Source organism: Corylus avellana, chromosome ca5 (assembly GCF_901000735.1).
Source record: "Corylus avellana chromosome ca5, CavTom2PMs-1.0".
NCBI classification, from domain to species: Eukaryota; Viridiplantae; Streptophyta; class Magnoliopsida; order Fagales; family Betulaceae; genus Corylus; species Corylus avellana.
This window is the reverse complement of record NC_081545.1, coordinates 20,510,487-20,521,785: the sequence shown is the minus strand read 5'-3', so window position 1 is coordinate 20,521,785 and position 11,299 is coordinate 20,510,487. Positions and strand designations below refer to the sequence as shown.

Below are 11,299 nucleotides of genomic sequence, written 5' to 3'. Positions count from 1 at the left end.
AAGAGATGGTGAGAACGAAAAGGCAGCAGCAGAGACACCTATGGCGGGGAGATGTAAGAATGACAGTTCGAACATACACCCAATTCTACGCCCGGTCCCAATGGTCTAACTCATATGAGGATCCTGTACATGCACACCAGAAAAGTCAAAAATAAGTCTATATCCAAGTTCACACAGTTGGCCAACAGAAAGAAGATTGAAGGATAATTCAGGCACATGAAAAACTTCAGGAACAAAAAGGGAAGGTGTATTGATAGTGCCTATATTTTTAACAGTCATAATGGAGCCATCAGCTGTGCGAATCAATGAAGAATGAGGTGAAGGTATAGATGTGGTAGAGGAAGTAGGGTAAGGTGTCATGTGATTGCAACAAGCAAAGTCAAAGAGCCAAGGGGAAGAGGTACCTGGCAAAACTGAGAGGACAGAGGAAGATGCATTACCAGAACGAGATAGGATGACCTAGTTGACTATTGTCTCGAAGTCAGCTGCAGATAAGGTGACACTAGATCTTGATGCGTGGCCAGAGGGAGCAACTGAAGAGGGAGCAGCTAGAGATGAAGCAGCTGGAGATGAACCACTCTCAGTATGAGCAACTGCTGTTGTGGGTGCATTAGATCTTCCATTACGCCAACACTTGTCAATCGTGTGCCCTCGACGTTACAATAGCGACAGTAATTGTTATCGCGAGACTTATGAGGGAGTCGAGGAGTACTTGACCTGTCATAATACTTTCGTTGGAATGACGAAGAGCCAGAGGATGGTGCAGCCAACACTGTATGACTAGGCTGAGAGCGCATAGTCTGGGATCTAGTCTTGGCACGGACAAGTGCGAAGATGGCAGTGTCCAAAGTGGGAAGAGGAGAACGATGTAATAGTTGCACACGACCAGGGTCAAAATCATCACGCAAGGCCATCAAAAATTGGTGAAGGCAATGTTGATCTCTACGGGTAACATACATCTCAGCATCAGTGGGATCCTTCCAGATAGGAACAGAAACATCAATTTGGTTCCACAAGAATTGCATGTGGGCAAGAAAATCATTTATAATCTGACCAGATTCCTGCCTCAAATGGAAAAGCTCAAACAAAAGCTGATACTCGTGAGCACCATCTACAAAAGAATAACGAGAAGCAAGCATATCCCAAGCACCCTTTGCTTCATCAAAGCTACCAAAGAGTGCAGAAATAGATGGGATAGTGGTACAGTATTACGGGATCATGTAAGAATCTGATGATGTTTGCTATCCCAATCAATAAAACGAGTGGTAAAAGCCTCATCTTCCTCAGAAGCCCCTTTAACTGGCTTTTGATCTCCCCAATCACATAAAACCAAAGCTTGTGGCCTTTAAGAAAATTATGTATAGATTGAGACCACACCATATAGTTTGTGCCATCCAATACAATCTGAACATATGAAGAATCTCGTTTTGTGCCATCTAGAAGGCTCAAATGCAAAAACAGACTATAAAAATGAAATCAGGACAAAAAAAATAGGTTAGAAAGCACCTGGTCAACTATGGAAGTCAACAAAAAGTCAACACTGACGTGGCACTGATGACATGGCAAGGGCTGACTTGACACTGATGACGTGGCACAAGGCTGACGTGTCTCTGATGATATGGCACAAGGCTAACGTGGGCAGCTTACATGGCGTTGCCAACGTGTCTGTGCTGACGTGTCACATAGGATGACGTGGCGAGACTGGCGTGACACGAATTGCTAACGTGGCTATAATGATGTGGCAGTATGGTGCAACGGCGCGTGCGGTACATGTGCGAACGGTGGTGCGTGGTCTTGGCGAGTGGATCTGACGCGCGAAACTTCTATGGGCACATGGGGGCGCGTGCAGCTTTGTATGGAGGATCTGGGGCCTGTTCTAGAGTCATTGAGTGAAGATCTATCGATCGGTGGCCTTAGAGAAGTGATCGGACCACCGTGGCGGCTGGTGGCAGAATGGTAGTGGCGGAATTGCTGAAGCTTTGGGCGGTGCGTGACAGTGCGTGAAAACTCAGATGGGGCTGTGTGTGGCAGCTCTGGGATGGTTGTTTTCCGGGCTTTCAAACGGTATAGTGATCCGCTGAAAACCTTGAGGAGAAGATAGAGAACCGTGAGGAACAAGCGGAACGATTCGCCGAATAACACTAGCGGCGCCGGAAAAAAATTTGATGCGGAAAAAAAAAAAAAAAAAAAATTGAAGTGGTTCAGAACGTGTGCTCTGATACTATGTTAAGAATAAGGTTGTATATTGAATCACAAAGTATAATGTACAGAAAATGCCTATATATAGGCTAATAATACAGACCAAGGAGAATAAGGAAAGATAAACCTAATAGACTTAGAAGTTAGAATACTAAAGAAAGTAAATAATAATAATATAATATTATTAACAGATAATATATACAACCGCAACATCACATTTTTATGTAAGGGGGTTTTTTGACACAATGGGGAGGGGAAGATCATTTTTGGAATTCTTATTGTTGTCTGCTGACTTTTACTTGGGATAGAATTGATTTTTGGGCAATGATTACAAGTCAAGTTCCTTTTCACTGTTTTTTTTATTTTTTTACTGCTTCTCATTGCAGATTTTACTTGTCATCATCGGTTATGGATCATGGATCAGTCTACCTGATGTACGGACAAAGACCTTAAATCTTCCAATCAGAAAAATCAGTACAAAAATAGCAATTTATACTACGCTCAATCTTCCTCTTCGGTTGCTATTAATTAAGGACACTTTCTGTGGGCAACAACCGATTTGCTACCAGTGTCCTCATCAGAACAGGACTTGTGATCAACACAGAAGTTGTTTTGGTTTAGGCTAGAGTTGATAATAATCGTGACAGGGTCTTTTATTGGAGTATTGGGCACCTATATAATTGTAAATCATGTGGCTAGTACACGAAGAAAGAATATTAGTTTAGGGTTAGTATTATTTTTAATAATTTTTAATATTTAATTTATGTTTTTATAGTCACATTAGGGTTAGGGTTTAATGTTTTAGTCTATTTAAGCATAAGTTTCAATCATCATCAAGTTGTTACGTGTACAATGTCTAGCAATTGGTTGTGTTTCACAGGGTTTCGATTTCTTCTACTTTGTACAACAGGTGAGTGGCGTTGTTTTGGTTCAATATATAGAGATTTAAACTTTTTACTGTTTCCTTTATTCTTAATTATTGATCTGAGCTCCTCAGCCTCCTCCTAACATGCATCCAAACTTGTACTTTGAGTCACCCCTCTAATGGTTTAAGTAATGCAGTGGCCAGGATCATACTGTGACACAAAACAAAGTTGCTGCTATCCAACAACTGGTAAACCCAGAAACAAATTTCGGCATCCATGGGCTTTGGCCTGATTACAAAGACGGCTCATACCCGTCCAACTGCGATCCCGACACCCCTTTCGATCAATCCGAGGTACCTACCTACAATACCAGTCTTTCCATGACATGTTATATAATTATATAGCACATATGCCATGGCTGCAGACTTTGTGATGCACGACAAGGGAAATTTGGGAGACAAAAAAAAAAAAAAAATACAGAGGAAGTGGTTGTTCAACCACATATGTTTTATTAACTTTGGAAAGGCAATCTCTCTTTTTTTTTTTTTTAATTTTTTTAATTTTTTCCTTTCAAAATTTTACAGGAATCCAACCAGACGGGAGATCTTACAGCTTAAGTAGGATAAGTGAAGCTATAAGAGGAGCAACTGGGTATGCTCCTGGGATTGAATGCAATTTTGATGCATCGGGTAGCAGCCAGCTTAATTTACCAGATTTATCTTTGTGTTGACACGTCTGGGTCGAACCTCATCAAATGTCCGGTTCTACCAAAAGGGGGATGTTCCTCCAATTTTGAGTTCCCTTCCTTCTAGGATATAGCAAAGGAAGTGGGATGTCTCTCATCTCTTAAACATGTTTCCTTAAGTGAGTTGAAAATCATATTATAGTAAAATCATATTTGCTTTTATACCCAGATAGCAAAACACTCAAAAACAATTAGAAACTTGAATAAAGTTTAGATTGAAAGCATTGAAAACAATTGATGAGCTTCAAAAATATATTTAGATGGATGTGTGTGTATATGTATAAAGTAAAAGAAAAAAAATATATATATATTATTATTATGATGCATCCAAAAAGCTTTTTTTTTTTTTTTTCCCTATATAAAAAGGTATAATCTAAAAAGAAAACTTAAAAAAAAACTATAATTAGATAGAGGCCAGGCAAGAGTTACCGGCTATAAATTAAAGAACAAAATTCAAGTTATTACAGAAATCCAATGCCATCAAATTGGAATGTAGTTGTGGCAATGAACCTTGAAGCGGTTATAACTCATTTATCGTAGAAGAACCAATAAACCTTGAAGAAAGTCATTAAAGAGGTATGGTACCGGTGATCTGGTTGTGGGAGAGAGATAAGAAATTTATGTTGAAAGAAAGGTCCCAAAACCAGTTAGGAATGGTGTCTAAGATTCATTCGTAAGATATATCAAGGCATAAAACATTCTTTTGTGTTTGAAAGCCATTGAGGAAAAGTTGGCCCCAACTCCCAAGACCTCAATTTGATGGTATCCAAATGAAATGGTTAATGGTGGAGCACAGTTTCGACTAAATTTAAAAGACATAAAATTAGAAGATGAGTCCAACTGGCGTAGGGTGAAAAAATTTGACAAATGTGCTTCAGTAACACCTTTGAAAGAATTAAAAGACACATTCAGCTAAACTCCCATCAAACTAGTTGTGAGATAGATACACCTCTCTCAAGAAAGAGAGTTCTGAATTATAATTGTTGGAATATTTTATAAATTAGGTTTATTGATATTTTCTTAATATATTATTTATCTTTATGATAGAATAATTTTATTCTCCGTTATTATATTTTCTTTTAAGGTTTATTCTCTTCCTTTATTAGTTTAGACCTACTTTAGGGTTTTTTGTTCACTACTCATTCTCTTTATAAATAAAGAGTTATGTAATATTGTTTTATATAGTGCATATACAGGATGTAGTCCATACGTCTCTCTCCGCTTTTGCGGATTAGTATCCCCTCGAATTCTTAGGAAATTCGAGGGGCTCAAATTATGGATATGGATCGTTGGATGTGATCCAACGGTCCAAAACAATCTACTAAAAAAATAATAATAAAATATTACTTTTATTTTTTAAAAAAATGTCAAAATAAAATTAATAAAAAACTTTAAAAAATTGGTAAATTTTTTTGTGGTGGCTTGCCACCCCAGGTGGTGGCCAGCCATCACTGTTAGAGGCTAGGGGTGGCACCCCCAAGGGATAAAAAAAATAATAATAATAATAAATAAATAAATAAAAATTAGGTGGTCCTTGGCCCTTAAGGGTGGCCAAACCACCCCCAAGGGCCGGGTTGGGGGTGGCCTTGCCACCCCCAAGGAACAAGGGGTGGCTTCGGCCACCCCAAACTCCAGTCTGGGGTGGCCGAAGCCACCCCTAGCATTTAAACAGTGGTGGCCGGCCACCACCTAGGTTGGCCAGCCACCACAAAAAAATTTACTAATTTTTTATAGTTTTTTATGAATTTTATTTTAATTTTTTTAAAATAAACAAAATATTTTTTTATTATTTTTTTGTAGATTGTTCTGGACCGTTAGATCACATAATTTTTGGCCCTCGAATTCCTTAGGAATTCAAGGGGATCCCGGTCCCCGCCTCCGCGCTCTCTCTTTTATTTTTCTTTCATATTTTATATATATTTCAACAATAATATTTTTTGATAAGTTTAGTTCTCATAAATTGTGAAGATTTTTCAAAGATTGTGGTATTGTCCCCTCAAAGTTGTTGAAAGAGAGGTTAAGATGAACAAGCGCTATCATATTCCCCAAAGCTTTTGAAATAGCTAGGGCCTTCTAACTCATTAAACCGAGGTCAAGAATGACAAGGCTATTTGTATATTTGAACAGCCAGGGGAATATCGAAGAGTTGAAATAATTGGAAGAAAGATCAAGTAATGAAAGTGGTGAAGAAAAATTAGCATTGAAAAGCACAGGAGGAATCGACATGGAGAGCTGGCAACTTCATAGACGTAATTAGTCTAATGAAGAAGGGAGCATGGTGACCTTATCTGGTCAATTGGCAACCTTAATTACTAAGGTCCATACCACTCATATCTAAGTGCCTTAATTAAAGATGAGAGATAAATTAGCCGGTCAAGATTGTAGTCTTCAATCAGCCCATAATAGTTCCAGCTGAGATCAAGAGAAAGCTTGAAAATCAAGCACACAGTTTAAGGCCATGTGTGAGACAAAGAATGGCTGGGAAGGTGGTGGAATGCATCTGGCATCCAGTATAAATTTATAAGAGAAGCTGGGTGATTTTGTAAATAGAAAGTTAGAAAACAGTGAGTTTTGTTAGTTGATTAGAATTGAGCTAATTGAAATGGGCTGTTAGAAGATTGGTTAACCCATTTGCTGTATAGAATCTGCCGAAAATTCACCCACCAAAAATTGCCAACAATCAAAATCAACCACTCCTCCACCGTCGATTGCCAAAAAATCAAAACCCCAACGCGGTTGATCAACTACACAGAACCACCTAGCTAGCTCCAAAAAACAAACCCACCCATTGAAATTTCTCCAATCCACCGAATGTTTAGTTTACGTTGTTAGGAAAACAATCAAATACAAAGGACATGGAATTTCAGAAAAATAAATAAAATAAAATTTAACCATATGTTATGCAATTATTTGAGTAGTAACAGTAAAGTGAATGTCTATAAGCAAAAGCTAATTATTTTTTATATATACAATATAATATTATTAATTATTAGCTCCCTCGTAAAAAAAAACTTATTAATCCCGCCCCTACAAGAGTCGAATTCTAGCTCAGCCAGGGACGGTGGTGGTAAGAGCTGGTTTTGATGTTCCAAGTGAACCACATGGATTGTATTTATATTAATATTGTGTTACGTATAAGTGGCTAAGGATTGGTGGATGTGTCAACATGGACAGTGCAGTAATTTATTTCCATTAGGAGTCTTATCTTTATTGTTTTAGGAGTTCTTATTCTTATCGCATGAGGAGATCTTATCCTTATTACTTTAGGAGTCTTATCTTTATTGTTTTAGGAGTTCTTATCTTTATTGCTTTAGGAGTCATAAGTCAATAACTTATTCAAACCTTGTGTTTGTGGGAGTTTAAGAGCTTCTCGAATTGCTCTACCAAAGGATGTCTAGGATTCCTCGAAAATCCTACCGCTAGAATTGTTTTGCTTATTTCTCAATAATAGGGAAGCTAAGGAGAGACGATCCTGGTAATTTTCCAATTCATAAACCAGTTACGCGCTCGGAGTCCCGAAAACGTAACAAAGTGGTATCAGAGACAGCTTTCCGTAACCCATCGCTTCAAGTTATGGAGGATTGTCTATATCAATGTGTTGGTCTAGTGCATGAACTCCAAAGAAAAGTGGAAAAATTCCAAAGAAAAATGGAAGTGCATGAACTCTAAAGAAAAGTGGAAGAATGCCAAAGAAAAATGGAGTCATTTGGTAGATTTGAGAGCACTTTAGTGGAAATAAAAAATGAATGCCTACGTGAGCAGCAACAAACGATGTTGCGGGTGCAAAAGCCGCATGCCCCACACTGCCACTACCACCACGACAATGCCAAAACTCAGCCGTCATGTTCAAAAATCCGACCACACTACCATATCAATCTTTCTACTTAGTTCTCATCACGTTACATAAGCACGTAACAAATTTCTCTTAACGCCCTGACTGGAGTTTCAACACCCCAGACGATGCGAGTACGGGGCCAATTCAAGGGAGGCACGGCCGTGATACTCGTGGATACGGGTTCCACCCACAATTTCATGAGCATCGGTGTGGCAAGGCGATTAGGTCTGCCATTAAAAGCTGTTGAGTGCCTCGAAGTGGCTATGGCAAACGGGGAACGATTTCCCAGTGAAGGTCGCTGCCATGGAGTTCAGGTATGTCTCAATAAGGCTGAGTTTGTGATGGATTTTTTTTTGCTTGCAATGGAGGGCTGTGAAGTAGTGTTGGGGGCACAATGGCTTTGGGTCTTAGGACCAATTCTGTGGGATTTTTCAAAATTGAATATGAAGTTCATGTGGAAGGGAAAGGAGGTAGAGTTATGGGGACTGACCGTACCTAGGAATAGATTGGTGAATTCTAAAGGAATCGTACAGGGAATCCAAAATCAGCAATTAGGATTTATTCTGTTCTCAATAAACCTAGGCACTTCCCAAGGGGGTCTCAGCTCAGATAACCTGGACTTGAAAAAAATATTAGACAATTTTCAAAAATCTTTGAGGAGTCTCGGGGTTTGCCTCCTAGAAGACAACATGATCACCGCATTCCACTCAAACCAAAGACGGGTCTAGTAAGTGTACGCCCATATCGGTATCCTCACTACCAGAAAAATGAAATCGAGAAAATAGTTTCTGGCTTATTAGAGTCAGGGGTGATTCGGCCTAGCACAAGCCCGTATTCATCACCAGTCTTATTAGTAAAGAAACACGATGGTTCTTGGCACATGTGTGTTGATTATCGGGCCTTAAACAATATCACAATCAAGGACAAATTTCCTATTCCGGTGATCGATGAGCTTTTGGATGAATTGCATGGGGCACAATTTTTCTCTAAACTAGATTTGAGGACAGGTTACCATCAAATCAAGATGTACGCCGGAGAGGTGGAAAAGACAGCATTTCGAACTCATCAAGGGCACTATGAATTCCTTGTTATGCCATTTGGCCTCACAAATGCACCGTCAACATTCCAAACACTCATGAACGACATCTTCTCCAAATTGCTCCATAAGTTCGTTCTTGTTTTTTTTGATGACATATTAATTTATAGTGCAAATTGGAAGGACCATCTTGTACATGTAAATAGGGTGTTAGAAATATTACGAGAAAACACGTTGTTTGTAAAGATTGAGAAATGTCAGTTTGGGTTGGAAGAAGTGCAGTATCTCGGCCACCTTATTAGCCAAAAGAGGTAGCCATGGACCCAGAAAAAATAGAAGCCATGATAAATTGGCCTATCCCTAAAAACACAAAGGCTTTACGAGGGTTTCTAGGATTGACGGGGTATTACTGAAAATTTATTAGGAAGTATGGGGAAATAGCAAAGCCTCTTACTCAATTATTAAAAAAGGATGCCTTTGGGTGGTCACCATTAGCGGAGCATGCCTTTGAGGAATTGAAGAAAGCCATGACTCGAGCTCCCGTCTTAGCGTTGCCCGATTTCTCTAAGGAGTTTGTAGTGGAATGTGATGCATGTGGGAGTGGAATAGGGGCTGTGTTAATGCAGGAAAGGCGCCCTATTGCTTACTTCAGCCAAGCTTTACAAGGACGGAACCTTCAATTATCAACCTATGAAAAGGAAATGCTTGCACTAGTCACAGCGGTGCAAAAGTGGAGACCGTACTTATTGGGCAGCCATTTCATTATTCGCACCGATCACCAAAGTCTACAATACCTATGGCAGCAAGCTGTCACTACTACAACGCAGCAAAAATGGTTGGTCAAATTGCTTGGTTATGATTTTTCAATTGAGTACAAGAAGGGTGTGGAGAACGCAATAGCATATGCACTTTCAAGGAGAGCAGAATATGGAGAGTTGGCTGCCATTTCTCACCCCCATACCACACTGGTTGGAGCCCATTCAAGAAGAAGTTGCTACAAAGCCACAATTGCAAGAGTTAGTGAAGAAGATTGAGGGGGACAAGGCAGTAGGGCCTTGGGAGTACAAAGGAGGGCTGATTTACTTCAAAAACAGAATATACCTTGATGGTAACTCTCCTCTTATATCTATGAACATCAGGGAATACCATTCTAGCACCCATGAAGGCTTCCATAAAACTATTTATAGAATAAGGTCAGTATTTTTTTGGGCTGGAATGAGGAGTCAGATTCGGAGTTTTATACAAGAATGCGATGTGTGTCAACGACACAAGGCAGCTACTACTCAACCCAATGGACTATTGCAGCCCTTACCCATTCCGGAAGCAATTTGGACTGACATCTCTATGGATTTCATAGATGGGTTGCCAACCTCCAAGGGTAAGACAACCATATTTGTGGTAGTTGATAGATTGTCAAAGTATGGTCACTTTACTCTAATTAGCCATCCTTATACAGCCCCTGCTGTGGCCCAAGTTTTTTTTGAAAATATTTTCAAGTTGCATGGAATCCCAAAAACTATTGTGTGTGATCGTGATCCAGCTTTCACCAGCTCTTTTTCGAAGGAACTTTTTCGCTTGAATGGAGTACAATTCAATTTCAGTTCTGCTTACCATCCCCAAACCGATGGTCAAACGGAAGTAGTAAATCGCACCATTGAAATGTATTTAAGGTGTTTTACAAGCTCCAAGCAAAGTGATTGGGTTCAGTGGCTGCCATGGGTGGAATTTTGTTATAATACAAGTCTATATTCAGCATTGGGGTGCACTCCTTTTCAGGTCGTCTACGGTAGAGAACCACCTACTTTGTTGTCGTATGTGCCGGGCACTTCAAAGGTAGCAGCAGTGGAACAACTCTTGGTGGATCGCGATGACATCATTAAAGAAGCCAGGGAGCATTTGAAAGAAGCACAAGCAAGAATGAAGAAAATCTATGACCAACACTACCAAGAGAGGGAGTTTAATGTGGGGGATTGGGTCTATTTGCGCCTACAACCTTATAGACAAATGTCGGTAGCAATGAGGAAACACTTGAAGTTGTCTCCTAGATTTTATGGGCCATATCAGATTCTAGAAAAAATTGGGGCTGTTTCTTACAAGCTCAATCTTCCCTCAGGTTCCAAAATACATCCTGTTTTTCATGTATCATTGTTGAAGAAGCAAGTGGGGACAACTGTTGTGGTATAAGACACGCTGCTGTATGTGGATAATGCAGAGGGAAGGGTGCTGCCAAGACCTAAAGTGTCACTGGAGTATCGCACCAGGAAGGGAATTACTGAAGTTTTAGTCCATTGGGAGGGGCTCTCTCCTGCCGATGCAACATAGGAGAATTTCAATGACATGTAGCTTCGGTTTCCATCCTTTGTCCTTGAGGACAAGGACAATTTCAAGGGGAAGGGAGTGTTATGTATAAGTGGCTAAGGGTTGGTGGGTGTGTCAACATGGACCGTGCAGTAATTTATTTCCATTAGGAGTCTTATCTTTATTGTTTTAGGCTCCGTTTACTTCGACGTAAAATGGTTTTCTTCGTAAAATATTTTCAGGAAAGTCATTTTCCCTGAAAATATTTTTTGTTGAAAACATTTTACAGCATTTACCTTGTAGACGGAATATATATATAT

At 39.6% G+C, this 11,299-nt stretch overlaps 1 pseudogene; it reads left to right on the top strand.

The window, feature by feature from the left end:
* The first annotated feature begins 1,070 nt into the window (after positions 1-1,070).
* On the top strand, positions 1,071-3,877 carry LOC132181925 (extracellular ribonuclease LE-like; annotated as a pseudogene).
* The last annotated feature ends 7,422 nt before the right edge of the window (positions 3,878-11,299 follow it).